The 15,491-nt window shown below is 44.8% G+C and overlaps 1 protein-coding gene across 2 annotated transcripts in view; it reads right to left on the bottom strand.

Annotated features, from left to right (window-relative positions):
- ADAMTS12 (ADAM metallopeptidase with thrombospondin type 1 motif 12) overlaps positions 1–15,491 on the bottom strand; it is a 2,873,463-nt gene that overhangs the window by 251,852 nt on the left and 2,606,120 nt on the right. The gene's annotated exons all lie outside the window — the stretch shown is intronic.

The following is a 15,491-nucleotide window of genomic DNA, read 5'->3' on the forward strand; positions in this document are numbered from 1 at the left end:
GGAATTCATTTCATTAATCTGTTCAAATGTCCATCAATAAAATCATCTATTGGGCATGAACATGTTCCTAGGATACAACCACACAAATCAAAAGCGTTGACACGTTTTGGTGGTACTCGCTTGATAACAACAACCTTCTTCAAGACACAAAGCATAATAGTCTCTCCTGTATTTAAGCACGATAAAAACACCTAATAGAAACAAAGCATAAAAACATACATGTCACCGTTCATATACATATATGTATATATTTTCATAGCAAACATGTTAGGTACAGCTATTTACAATATATGTATCTTTAACATTGATCTCTAATCATCAAAGTGATGTGCATAATTGTCTACAGGGTCCACATGTTAAAAACAGACACACGTCACCTTTCGCACACGCTCAATTTTACATACTTTGGACAGCCAATATATATCAACTGTCGTCGCCTCAATGCATCCACACACTCCATTTCTAGCTGGCACAAAATACCCACCTCATCTACTTGAGAGGTAGGTTCTCGAATGATGTCTCTTGTTATCTATAAGTGGGGCTCCTTAGGGCTCAATCGTGATGCAAAAATCTATTGGGGGCATAGAGAAATTTTGTGAAGGGGACACGAACTGCCTCAGAAAAAAACTGAACACCTCTCTCATTCAGATCCCCCTCTGGGTGTGTCCCCACTAGTCAACTTACCTAGTAAATAATCTGAAGCTTCAACTCTATGATCTTAGCCACCATTCACCACAATCGATGGTATTCCTTTTGTGATGTCTAAAAAGTATAAACCTAATCAATTAACATACTCTATCCTATATTGTAAAAGTACTCGCTAATATCAAAAACACAGTACACTCACCAAAAGATAACGTTTATAGACGGTTCATGCTTCTGTGTTCATTATAAAACAGGAAGGAGCGCGCCTATTGGTCCTGGTTAATCCGAAATACGAGCAGGGAACCTCTGATTCGCTGATATGCGGAAAAACCTAAAGATAAAATAAGCCCCATGTGTATATTGTTGATGCGACAAGGTCTACTCACTTAACATATTGTTTCAGCATGTGCTCTTCGCTATCAAGAGTTGGTCACAATTTAAATAAATACGAGTCACTCCATATTTTATCAGGTCTATTCCACGGTTCCCTGCCCGATGATAGGTCTAATAAATGCAGCTAAAGTGCCGATAAGGTCTGTAAATGATGATCAGTATATATGTCGAACACCATATTCCGTTAATAAATTACCCCTGTGTCTATAAATAACGAGGGGTCCTGAGTTTCGCTCTATCTAATAGTCTAATGTATTATCCCATATGAGAAAAACGGAGGGGCCTGTTTCCCCTCTCTACGTCTCTAAGTGTTTATTATTAAAAAAAGGGAAATATACAACCCCTTCCTATCGAAACCTAAATCATTGTCTATGTTTCTATTGCACCCCTTCCCCCGAGGTTAACTTTTTTATATATATAGATAGGCGCAGTGTCGGTCCCAGGTCCTGCCATAGCTCCAATACGCGATTATTGTATGAGAAGCACTGCGCGCGCGCCCTTCATTTAGTATACTACCAAATGCAGGGCACCTGTGCGGGTGCATATTTCATCCTGACAGCGCCAGTCACTGACAGTATTTCTTAACCAAGTGCTGTCATGTTTCATTACTCGTGGGCCCTTCTCTTTTCCCACTAAAGTTAAAAGGGCAATGGTCCCTCCTTACGAGCCGACCTATGGTGCCCATCCACATAAAGTTGTACTCGTTCTAGGGATACTGTTGACAATCTAAATGTTGAAAAATCACCTCTCCTGTACTCATTGAGGCTACAAATATAGTCAGACTTAAAATTGGCAATTCTATTCATATGTATATTAGATGTCATCCGCAATTATGGTTCAGGATCAACATTTCAAACCCTATTTAGAGAGAAATCATATACTCTACTTCAGTGTCGGATGGCTCCAGATATTTTATCTTAGCCACACTGCTGAATTTCTCCTTCTGGGCATATTTTGTTTACTAAAAGTAACCGTTGGGAGGAGTCCAGACATAGGGGGGTTCACGGAGCAAGATGAGTGTTCGTCCGGTACATACACAGCACCTAACTACGGTCCCCATCCCAAGCTTGCAACTCTCTTCCCCTAGGACATTGCTCAGTTGTGAAACAGGTAGTTGGGGAGCTATTAATTGCATCCAATCCTCCTTAGTATTTAACCCACCTCTAATGGTGTCTAAAATGGAAATGTACCACTGTTCCCGATTCTTTCTCTTCACTGTCAGGTTGCCTTCTTTCATACTGCCCTCAATCCGTTCTACGATGAACCATTTAAAATTTGTGCAGGAGTGGCCCTTTTCATGAAAATGGCCCACTAGTGTAAGTATATAAATTATACATACATGGTACATTGGTTTTTAATAAATGATTGTAACTTTGATCAATTTATGATTGTTTTACGATAGTAAATTCAGAAGGAAACGTGTAATAAATATATGTTTGTTATAAACTGTTGGTAGTCATCAGTCTGTGTATTATAATTGCCAAATAGGGTCCTTTTCTAACCTTGTGTGAAAGGATTGTGTAGTTTTGGTTTCTAACCCTGTTGAATAGAGAAACAATGCCATACGTAGTGCCACAGTCATGTACTTTGCAACAGAAGGAAGAATGCTATGTGTATCACTACCTTATTACAAAAAACAGTGGACCCTAGTAGTTTGGGTGATCAGGGTAAGAATAGAAACAAACTGGAATAGTATTTATGTCCTTTGTCCAGCCGGAAGGAATTTATTTGGCGATGCACACAATCAGAAAGTAATGTCAAGGGGGCACAGCCCGTGACCCACAGTGAACTAGACAAAACAACAAGTATAGGCAAGAACGAGCAAATCGGTCTGTATACTTATAATCAGTGAACAGACTTGATTGTAGTTTGAGTGACCATTGTACATAGTATTCACAAGCATATTCTGTACATATGATCCTATTGTGTCGACGACGTTTCGATGCCGAAAAACAAGATAAATGGCATCATCTTCAGGACAAATATATAAATCATGTTTGTCTTGGAATTATAAACAATTGCCTTTTTATGCAAGACAGATCCTTAGGCGGGGAGGTAGTACAGGTCGAGAGAAGTGGATCGATTTGGACCAATGATAGCGTGTATTTCAGATTATCCCGCTTTTGAGTCAATTAGACCGTCCAGATCACGGCTCGAGTTGTGCCGGTTGCAGAATCACAGGACGCGGCGTCTCTGGCGGGGATCGCTCTAAATTATTGTAACTTTGATCAATTTATGATTGTTTAACGATAGTAAATTCAGAAGGAAACGTGTAATAAATATATGTTTGTTATAAACTGTTGGTAGTCATCAGTCTGTGTATTATAATTGCCAAATAGGGTCCTTGTCTAACCTTGTGTGAAAGGATTGTGTAGTTTTGGTTTCTAACCCTGTTGAATAGAGAAACAATGCCATACATAGTGCCACAGTCATGTACTTTGCAATAGAAGGAAGAATGCTATGTGTATCACTACCAGCATGCCCTGTGCAAGGAAGAAACAAAGCAATGCTTCGAGCTACAATAATGTACTGTGCAATGAAGAAAGAATGCAATGTGCCACATCATAATCATGTACGGTACGATGAAGAAATAATGCAATGTGCCACGTTACAATCATGTACTCAGCGAGGGAAAAATAACGCAGTGCGTAGCACACCTAGCGTGTAGTTCGTCAGGCACAAATAAGGTCAGGCGTCATACGACAGTTTGATAGTTCGTTAGCAGCAATAACGCAAAGTGTAATACAACAGTTTTGGTGCTCCGGTAACAGTTGCCCCCAACATGGATCAATGATGACACAAAAGTACAGTTTCTCTCCCGTACTGCCCCTCCTTGGTCCAGCACAGGCCTAGATCCGAGCCGAAGCAACAGGCTCGCGCAGCTGACTGAAGTGAGAGAGTGTCCCTCCAAGCCTACACCCCACTCCAGGTGGTGGTCTACATTACCTGGGGGAGCGCAACCCCACTCTCCTCTCCTCCTTCAGTGACTTGGGCCTTGATCACGAACTGCGTCAATGGGCACGGCGAGCTTGGGGCGGTGGCTCAGCTCCTCTGGGGCTGCCGGTCCAGGCCGCTACTGTTTCACTCCGAGAGTCCAATGACCTGGCACTCCTTCCGGCAGTCTCGTTGGACGCTGAGACCCGCACTCAGCACTGGGGAGACTTACTTCAATTTCGGTGCACACACTACCCAGGCACTCCTCACCAGCGCCTCTGGTTGCACCTCGACATGCACTCTGCTCGTCCAAGACTCACCTCTTCTCAGGTGCACACGATGACCAGGCGCTCTTCACCAATTCCTCGGCTTGCACCTCGACAAGCACCCTGCACGTCCAAGTCTCACCTCTTCTCCTGGTGCACACGATGACCAGGCGCTCTTCACCAACGCCTTGGTTGCACCTCGACACGCACCCTGCACGTCCGAGTCTCACCTCTTCTCCCGATGCACACGATAACCAGGCACTCTTCAGCAACGCCTTGGCTTGCACCACGACACACACCCTGCGTGTCCGAGACTCAGTTTACTCCTGTGTGCCCACAATCACAAGGCACAACTTCTGAGGGTCTCAAGCTGCAAAAGCAGGCGCACACCGCGTTGCTTCGGACTTCTCTGGAAACTTTTATGTTCCTGTGTTTCCAAACAGGGAGCAAGCTCACCTTGGGCCCTTGGGGTTCAGGACACAGCACAAAGCACAGTCCTGTTCCAGAAGAGGGGACACCACCCACTGGAATGTCCCTTCAGTCTCTTCCTTAGTAAAATCTACAAACTGCAGGCCAGCCCCAGATCACGAAGCAAGGGTAAGTCCTATCCAGCAGTCTCTTCAGCAACTTCTTCCTTGGCAGAGGTTCTTCTCGAAAGAGGTCAAAGCCTTTGCAGACTCAACCTGTCCATTTCGCCATTGAAAACTACACCAAATTCTAGGGGTTTCAGTTCTCTTAGTCATACCCCTACATTGATTTTTTATTATTAATCAATATTTATGGAAAGCCTGGCTACCCTTGGGTATCCCTGTGCTATCCGAGATAAGCAGAGCACAAGCACAGTAGGTGGCCTCATTAAGGCAGCCTCTGGAAGATCCACTTCTTTAGCTGTTTCTGGAAAGATAGATGGTGAGTAGTTGTACGCAGCTGAACGGGAAGAGTATTCCATAATTTAGCAGCGTTATAAGAGAACATCCATGTCTTTAAAGTTCCTTGTGCTCAGGGGTCCCTGACCCCTACCTAAATCAGTCCTGGGTGTCTCCCTCCAAGTGTCCCATTTTTCCCTTTGATACCGGGGTCTGGATCATTAATCACTCCGCAGGCGATGGGCCAATTGGTTTATAGCACCAGCCCATGCCTTTTCACCTCCTGGGCTTCTCCTCCCCCTACTCTCTAGATGCAGGGCAGCCTGGTGCCATCTCAACCCCTCCCTGGGTCAAGACCTCTCTCAGCTCCTCTCACCGCTCAGATCCAGACAGTCAATCCACATTCACCAGCGACACACAGAAATGCTTCAAGCACAAAACTCAGCCACTTTCTAAAAGAGTGGTTTCTGAACACACAGTGACAATACCACTTTCACAGGAAGATGTGCTATGACCCTGTGAGTTCATACGTACTAAACTTCACCTCTCCATTTTAAACTCATAGGAAACTAGGCTAACAAACACAACACCCAGCCTCCCCCATTCAGTCCTATGGGTGGATGGCCTTTCAGCAGTGAAAAACAAAATGGAGTGTTTTCACTGTCAGGTCATAACACACACCTTAGTATATGTCCTGCCTTTTACTTACACTGCACCTTGCCTAAGGGTTACCCGGGACCTACCACAGGGGTGCCCAATGTTTCTGAAAAAGGGAAAGTAAGGCCTGACAAGTGGTTGCACTTGTCAGAACAACATGCTGACTTAGCAAACTGCACGCAGACCCTACACTGCATCTAGGCATGGAAATCTGCTGATTGGCGTCTGTGGTGCCCCGGGAAGGCAAGGACACAGCAATTTCTTAACTGTTGTTAGTTGTGTTCCGGAGTTCCCTTCTCCGCGCACCTTTGCATTACTAGCCCTGGCACACACAGTGCACATCACTAGGGACTTTACTAGTAAGGCAAACATACCAATCATGGCCAACTAATTACCATTACCAAAATCTGAAAACATTCCTGTTCCCCAAACAGCAGGGCTAGGTTATGCTTAGGGGTCACATCCTGCAGTAGTTCGCTCACCACAGAGCAGTACTAGTACAGTGTAATCAGGCACTTTATAAGCTTATATAACATAACATAACATAACCATTACACTTTACATAGGGAACACTTGTACTTTGACACTGATCAGCAGTGGCAAAGTACCCAAAGCATGTAATTTGGCACCTCTATGTCAGGAAAATGCTCTAGGGGAAAAGCAAAAAGTTTAGGGAACTTTAGCCAAAAAGGCCAAGTCCTACACATTGCTTCTGGGGTGCCGCCTCTCCTTATCAAAAGAAGAAGTGTCAGCTGAACAACAGTTCCCAATGGATACACATTTCCCCTCCTTGTTTTACATGAACAAATGAGAAAGGAAGCTCTTACCTTTTAGTAACTATTCAGCACCGTAGGTATCAACCAATGAAATTACCTTAAAATACAATTAACCAATCCCCAAAGAGATAGCTTCTACCTACCTATCAGCGTCACCCCTTTTTTAAATATTAAGGAAGGACTAATTCTCACAATTGTCTAAAACATAGCTAGGAGCTTAACAGTGGCACACCCGATATTTCAAGGATGACAAAAACCTCAGGAAGACCATAAGATTCAATGTAGAAGCTCAAGAGGGTCCCACACATCTATTTTCCTACAGTTGATACCGCTGTGATCATATACTGAAAGACACAAATGTGAACATGAGTGCATCCTTCTCTGTCAGAAACTCTGGGTCTTCCAGGAAACACGTAGAACGTCTAGGGCATTATCCTATAAGAGGAGAAGAGAAAGCTCACAACTTCAAGATACAAAAGAAAACCCTGAGCTCCTTATCTCGAGTGTAGGTGGCCTCACTTCACCCACATTCTTATGCGCCACCTGCACAGAAGCCTCCACCATGGCCCAAGCACCACAGAGGTCACAGGAAAGCAGCGCATCCAAAGATTATCCGACGTAGCCTGTGCCTCGCACTCAGCTGGCCTGCCCATAAAAACATACACAAAAAGGCTGATCCAGGTAAAGGGGACAGTGCACACACTTAAGAAGGAGCTTATTTTTTTCTTCGGTTTTTAGAGGGGATTTGTTTTATAATCCTCTAGTAATATACGATTTATGATATGAGGTGTGTACTCCTCTATGGCAGAGTCCATGCCTCATATCCTAATGTGAGGAACAAAGAAGTAGATGAGGAAGTAATGTTCTTCAGTGTTATTCAAAGTTGAAGCTATGTTATGTTATGTTGATGTTGAGTCATGTAATGTGATATCTGGATTGGTTACTGCGCAGACTGTAAACCTTACTGCTCTACTTAAAGGTCTTTTCCGTGCTCCTGTGCGTTTGCGTATTCTATTTCCTAATTTCCAAATCCTGTATTGATGCTACAACTCCTTTGTCCCAATTGCTGCTGTCTGTCATTGTAGAACCCCCGGAGTCTGCCTCAGGGTTCCATGCTCTATTTTGTATTCTACCTATGGTTGCTTCCCATATTTCCCTTTCATAGTTTCATGTTTAGGTCTTGTTTTCCAGGTTAATTAGGTTAGTCTGTCTGCTATTTCTGTATCCATTGTCCCTTGTCTCATTCCATATTTCTTAGAATTCATTCCTGCTTTTCCTGAGCCCCATTATTCTATTGTTACTTTTTTTCCATTTGCTATTCCCGGGAATCAGGTCCTAACTACCCAGAGCCCTCGGTCGGTCTTTGTTTCCTTATCCTCTTGGATTGTGTCCAGATATTTGTTGTTTTTACCAGAGGGTGCAAGTGAATTCTGAGGCTTTGCACATCACGAATTGAGATTCACTTAGTGCTCCTCTTCCATGGGAGTTGCTCTCAGAGTCTAAAATACTCTGAGAGAATAATTGTCCTATGCCTTATTGTGATCTCTTTTCAGTTACCAACAGATATTTTCCCCCAAAGTATGCAAAATACCATGTATGTTAGTATATTTTTTCTGCTTGCCACTTTCTATTGACTTCCCATTATTTATTGTACAGTCTCAGGGCATGATAGGAAGATGCATGCTACTGGTGTAACAGTGAAAGACATTCAATTTCAACATCACTGTGCTATAAATATGCATCAGTACAGTGCATTTATGAGTTAAAGCCTCTGGAATGAGGAATTAAACAGTGTGGGACCGATTTAGCCCAATTTCATGGTGTTTTAATGCATACATGTGTCACCTATTCGAGCATGGCGGCAATCCCAGGCAAAATCTCCCTCAGGAAGCCTGTGAGGCTATTCGCTTCCGGGAACTGATACATCTGTTGGGCGCATCATGCTGCTTTTATTATAGCTCTGCCTTTGTGAGGTGTGGACGGCAGATAAGTGCATTCCCATGGCGCCCATCGGACATGTCCTGTGTGTCCTTCGAGGAAGGCACCCCTTGGACAAAATGTGTGCAATTGTGTTTTGTACCGCTTCTGTCTCCCAAACGAGTAGCCAGAGAGCACAGGGAATGCAGAGGAGGCTGGAGAAGAGGAGAAAGACAGTTCCCTCCACAGCACCAGGAAGCAACATCCGGCATAGAATCTGGGGTCTTGAATCTTCAGTAAGCATGTGCCCCACAACACCTACTTTTGTGGAGGAACACTGGATAGAGATTGAAATAAAATCTGAAGTAAAATTAATCGCACAACAATCACATCATGGTGGCAAATGAGTGCCCCAGGAGCTCTAGGCATGGAAATTTGCTGATTGGTGTCTGTGGTGCCCCGGGAGGGCAAGGACACGGCAATTTCTTAACTGTTGTGAGTTGTGTTTCTGAGTTCTGAGTCTCAAGCCCACACTACCTCCATGAGTAAGCTTTGGAATGCACTGCCTCACTTTCCTGAGAGTCAATGCTGAAAGAGGTACTTGGTTCCAATTTTGGGGGTCAGTAGTATGGATGCACAGATACTACAATCAAAAGACCCAATATTCTCCAGTTCGGACAGTAAATGCAGTTTGTCCATCCAACCCGAATATCATACGTGATCCTCTGCAGAGCAAGTGAAGAGAGATCATAAAAAGATGGTCACCATTTTTCTAAGTTACCGATCCTGTATTTTTTGTCAGTTAAAGAATGAAGTAGCAAAATCCCTTGTTTGTGTTACCTAGTAGATTTGACTGCATTGGTTAAATCTGAGTAATGCCCTTGATAATAGCTGTAAAACAAAGTGATGAGAGGGAGCTTGACTTAATTGAATTAGGGCAGTGAAAGAAACTTTCCAGGATAATTGTGGAATATTGTTAAAATGCCTTAAGCAAATCAATGATCTCACATGAAAATATGTGACAAAATGTAAACAAACCCAGACATTAACCCTTTGCTTGCTGGAAACGGAACCACTCCGTCAACAGCCACGCACGAGCTGTGCTAATGACGGAGTGGTTCCGTCACGGCCCGGCCGCCGTGCCTGCATGGCATCAATTCCGCGCCTGCGCTGAGCGTTCTATTGAGCGAGCGGGGCCGTGACGGAACCACTCCGTCACAAGCAAAGCGCGCCCGTGGCTCGTGACGGAGTGGTTCCGTCACAAGCATGGCGGCGCCGCGCGGCCCACCCTACCCCCAGCGCCGCGGCGGTAGGGTTAATAATATCTATTATACTCTTTTTTTGGAAAATAAATATTCTTTTTTGTCGTGTCTCAGCACTTTCCTGTAAAGTCCTCAGCTCCCTTTCCAAGGCTGGACAGGCTTTTTATTCCCCCACACATTTCCCCGGTGGGCCGGAGCTCTTGAAGGCCAATTTTGAAAGCCTGAGTCTCTCCTGGTGCTTCCCCACTTTTCTCAGGTGTCCGAAGGCAATTGCAGTAGGCACTGGGAGGATTCAATAGAAAGAGAATAGGAGGTGGAGAAAAAGCATAAGAGAGGAAGAAGAGAGAGAGAGAGTAGAGAAAAGGGCAGAGGGAGAATTGATGGATGGAAAGAGAGATTGCGTGGGGAAACAAAGTGAGAGGGGCTGCTTTTGGTTCCCTGGTCCAGTCCTGTCAGCATCTTCCTTTGGTCTGCACAACTCATCTACTCTTCATTTGTTGGCACTGTGGCAGAGTGTTTTCATAACCTAGGAATCACTGACCTGGCTGAACGGCAAAATAGTTTCCTATTTATTATTTTCTATTTAAAAAGATTTTATTTTTATTAGTATATTTTTAACAGTACGCATTTTGGCATTGTGAACCATAGGCATTATTCGGCGGTCAATACACATAGACAAATCATACATGGTGCTTTCATAGATTGCTGTTGAGATTTTCCATGACTCGTGGGTCGCTCGTTAAGTCCCAGTCATATCCATAGCCTCAGCGTGAGTGTAGGATCTACCCTCCCCGTTTGTCCATGTTTTGTTGCATAATCGGTAATTGAGTTTCATTGACTCCCCTCAACCCCCATCTCTAATCCATAGTATCTTAACCATGGGCCTTAGATCTTAGAAAATCTCTTTGGGCATCTTCTCACCTTATAGGGCACCTTTTTTGTCCCTATATACAGGTCCATTCCACTCGGTCACTGTTGGGGAGGTCGTGGCAGCCCAGTATTTAGCTACATCTCATTTTGCTACTATCAGCCCAAGATTGCAGAGCATGAGAGTGTGTTGGGGGATGTCGACCTCTGAGGGTATGCCCAGTAAAGTGAATTTGGCATCTTTGGGGAGTGAAGACCCCATTATCTCTCCGAGGACTTCTAATATTTTCCACCAGTATCTTTGTATATGTGGTCATGCCCATAGTGTATGTACATATGTTCCTATTGCTGTTCCGCAGCATAGGCACTCCAGGGTTGCAGCCCTTCCAATTTTGTGGAGGGGGACCTATCGAAGTAGACCCTATGAAGTATTTTAAATTGTATTAATTGTAGCCTTAGTTTGATCACCACCTCTCTTGGGTTCATGAGGGCAGCCTCCCAGTCTACATCTTCCAGGTCTCCCAGGGTGTTTTCCCACTGAGTTCTAAATTGTTGGGCATATTATTTATGAGTGCCTTATATGTTCAGGAGATTGTTTTCTCCGGTATTTCTCCCATGAGGAGCCTTTCTTCCAGCGGGGGATATTTGTGTTTTGTAGCTACATCTACCTTCTCTGCTCTCCGTGCCTGTTGAACTTGCAGATATTTGTATTGTTGGTTGGTGGTGAGCTGGTATTCCCCTTGCAAGGAGTTAAAAGAAATCAGGGACCCTTTCTCTAAGAGGTTACCCAGCTTGGAAACCCCAATTGCATCCCATTGTCTAAAGCCCTTCAGTTTCCCCATCTGTGGCATACAGGTACCTTACCTTATTAGGGTTTCCCTTGGAAGTTTCTTGTTCCATCCCATCTGTCTCTCTGTCCCTTTCCAAGCTTCTATTATTCTCTGGGTTGCCTGTAAAAGTTTCCTGGTGCCTGTGCCTCCGTACAGGTAGTGAAGTTAGGTGCATGTTGTGAATTGGCCTCTTTCTAGTGTATATGTTGGGTGATGGGCTGGGAGATGTCCCAATCATTGATTACTATCAAATGTGCGGCACAGTAGCATGATCTTATGTCTGGGAGGGCTATCCCGCCATTGTATTGGTCCACTCGAGTGTCTGGAGTGCTATCCTCGGATATAACCTGTCCCATAATAATGTGCGTACCTCAGTATCATTCATTTTGAAGATTTCCTCTGGTATCTTATAGTGTATGTTTTGGAGAACATATAATAATTTTTGTAGTGCGATCATTTTGTACAATGCTGCTCTGCCTAGTAGCATCAGGGGCAGCCTTCTCCACCTTTCTACATCGCCACCGAACTCTGTTATACCCCTCCATAAGTTATGCGTCAGACTCAGGGAGGTATTAGTTGTTATATATATGCCTAGGTATTTGAATCCTTCAGTCTCAACCGGAAGTTGTTGTGGGAGTTCTCTTGTATCTATGGGTCCCCCTGTTGGGTATAGACTGGACTTGCCCCAGTTAATGGAATATCCTGTGTGTCGTCCGTATTCTTCAAATACATGTAGAAGAGTCGGGATGGTCGTTCTAGGTCTGGTGATGTATAGCCGGATATCATCTATATATAATGAGATTCGTCCATCACAGTTAGTCCCCTCATCTGCTGAGAACCCTCTTATGTTTGGGTGGCTCCTAACCGGCCAGGCCAGTGACTCTAGTATAAGTGCAAATATCAATGGGGATAATGGGCAATCCTGCCTAGTCCCTCTTTCCCCTGGAATTTAGCCGATACGGCACCAATAAACCGCACCCTGGCCCTCTGTAAAGTGTATAAGAGATCAATCCATGCCATAAATGCAGGGCCAAATCCAAATTTCCTCAGTGGCTGTTTCATAAAGGGATAATTTATGGCATCAAATGCCTTCTCTGCGTCAAGTGCCAGGAGTATGTGCGGGTTGGATCTGTCTTTGACCCTATCTTACCAGTTGGACAATCTGCAAAGTTTAAACCTTAATGCTTTTTTGGGCATTAAGCCCTACTGGTCAGCATGAATGAAGATTGGTAGCAACCTCATCGCCAGAATTTTGGTCTCAGTATTTTACAGTGAGATCTGCCAGTATGAACCACACTCCGTCTTTGGATTACCAGCTTTGTGAATGACTACCACTGTAGCTGTGCGGAGATCAAGGGGAAGTATCCCCTCCATCTGTGCTACCTGGTACATCTCCAATAAGTTTGCCTTATGGACCTCCGCAGGTATTCTGTTGGATCCCGGGGTCTTCCCTACCACCTGTCTAGCTATCGCCTTCGTGACTTCCCCTAGCGTTAGCCCTGTTTCAAGTATGTTCCTATCCTCTTGTGATGGGGTGGGGAGGTCTACATTATGGAGGTAGCTTTGTATCTGTTTGTCATTTGCCAACTCCCTGGCCTTATAGATATCTGCGTAGTAGTCTGCAAAGACATCGGCAATCTCTTGTGCCATGGTCAGGACCGTATCACTCTTTTTTATGGCAGTCACCCATCTCGACTCCCTCTCTTTTCTGCCCAGCTGTGCCAGGAATCTTCCGGCCCTATCCCCAGTTTCAGTCAGTGTTGCATGGCCAAGAGAAGTGATTTTGCCTCTTTGCGCGCCAGTGCAATGTATTCTGTGCATGTGATTGTGATCTGGCGAAGAAGGAGCTCATCTGGGTTGGGGCCCACCCGTTTCTCTAATTGCAGGAGTCTGTGTTCCAGGCCCTCAATCTCCTGGGTCTCTTTCTTCCTTTGATATGTGTAGGACTTGGCCTTTTTGGCTAAAGTTCCCTAAACTTTTTGCTTTCCCCTAGAGCGTTTTCCTGACATAGAGTTGCCAATTTAGATGCTTTGGGTACTTTGCCACTGCTGATCAGTGTCAAAGTACAAGTGTTCCCTATGTAAAGTGTAATGAAAATTGGTTGGCCATGATTTGTATGTTTGCCTTACTAGTAAAGTCCCTAGTGATATGCACTTTGTGTGCCAGGGCTAGTAATGCAAAGTAGCGTGGATAAGGGAACTCAGGCCTGCAGTGTAGGGCCTGCGCGCTGAAATGTGGATTGACTGTCTGGATCTGAGAAGTGAGAGGAGCTGGGAGAGGCCTTGACCCAGGGAGGGGTTGAGATGGCACCAGGCTGCCCTGCATCTGGAGAGTAGGGGGAGGAGAAGCCCGGGAGGTGAAAAGGCCTGGGCTGGTGCTATTAACCAATTGGCCCAACCTCCAGCTGAGTGATTAAGGATCCAGACCCCCAGTATCAAAGGGAGAAAGGTGACACCGGGAGGGAGACACCCAAAACTGATTTAGGGAGGGGTCAGGGACCCCTGAGCACAAACGAACTTCAAAGACATTAAGGGGTATAACTATGAGAGCTGAAACCCCTGAACATTGGAATGAAACAGAAATGGATTGAGACTGAAAAGGCTTGGACCCATTCTGTGGTCGAGAGGAACCTCTGCTAAAGAAGGAGCAACTGAAGAGACTGCTGTGGAAAGATCAATCCTTGCTTCGTGATCTAGGACTGGTCTGCAGTTTGCTGTTCTAACCAAGGGAGAGGTTGTTGGGACTGTGCTTGGAGGCGTTGGGTCCCCCTGCTTGAAGAAGACTGTGCTTTGTGCTGTGTCTTGTTACCCCAAGGGCCCCGAGGTGAGCTGTCCCTCTGTTTGGAAACACAGGAACATAAAAGTTTCCAAAGAAGTTCCACCAATGCGTTGTGTGCATGCTTTTGCAGCTTGAGACCCTCAGAAGTTGTGCCTTGTGATCATGGGCAAGCAGGAGTAAGATGAGTCTCGGAGCTTAAGAAGCTTAACACTCCTCGTGCTTTGATGAAAACTCTATAATACAGGGTAACTCCCAATACAGATATGGATATATTAACTCAATGCCTCAGTGTCCATGCCAAGGGGTTGAAGGAGAAAGCACCTTTAGTGCTGCATGGCCTGTCTGGTGCCTGAACAACAAAATAACAGTGGGGTAGCCCTGGCCTGACTCCTTTTGGCACTGACGAGTGCAGACGGGCTCAGACAGGTGCAGACGGGCCCGCCCTTGGCCCGGGCTTTGCCTGGGCACGCCCACGCACGTCCCCCACTGCGGGAGCCCCTACTGGCTTTTGTAGGTGCCTCCTGGTGCAGGCACTCATGACGTGTTGGCGGTCGCGGAACCGCAAGTAGTTATGGGAGGTTTAGTCCTCCCCCCGCTTCTACAACTACCCCCTGCGTGCGGCGTACAGCACTGGAGGGAAAAGTGCATGGGAAATCAGTTGTATTGTGTTTTCACCTTAGTATTTTTTATATGGTGCATAACACAAGGTCTCTAGGTTAAGCCTGACTGGTTTTATGCAGAGCTACCACAGGGTTAAGCATAGGTCAATTTAGCAACTTTTGTGGTTCAACCTGACAAGCATTGTAGTTGCAGCTTGAGATGGAATTACGCCACCCCTCAGCCAAAAACCCCAGTTTCTTGAGCCCCAAATTTCTGGTTCTAAAAAAGAAATCATTTCTTACCTTATTTCATTCCCTGTAACGGCAGAATTTAGAAGATTAACAAAAAGGAGAAAAATTGGGTGCAAGAGCCAAAGTTATCCATACTCAGTTCAGCAAATGATGATAGCAATGTGCCTTTAGCCATTCAAACAGTATGTGCAGTCAAGACATTTGATAATTCTGGGGAACAGGAGCTCTAACCAATTTATACCTACAGGATGTACAAAGAAAGTCATTTTATATGCACATGCTCAAGAGAGTCACTAAAAATCTTGAATGTTATTGACGGAATTGTGATCCTAAAGCTGATCTGAGGATTATGATGAAACGATAAAATATATGTAAGGTGCAGAATATCTGTAACAGTGACACATCTAATGCACTTAGGAACAAAAATCTTTCACTTGCTCTCAAGTTTA

The sequence above is a fragment of the Lissotriton helveticus genome, chromosome 2_1 (genome assembly GCF_964261635.1).
Source record: "Lissotriton helveticus chromosome 2_1, aLisHel1.1, whole genome shotgun sequence".
In the NCBI taxonomy this organism is placed as follows: Eukaryota; Metazoa; Chordata; class Amphibia; order Caudata; family Salamandridae; genus Lissotriton; species Lissotriton helveticus.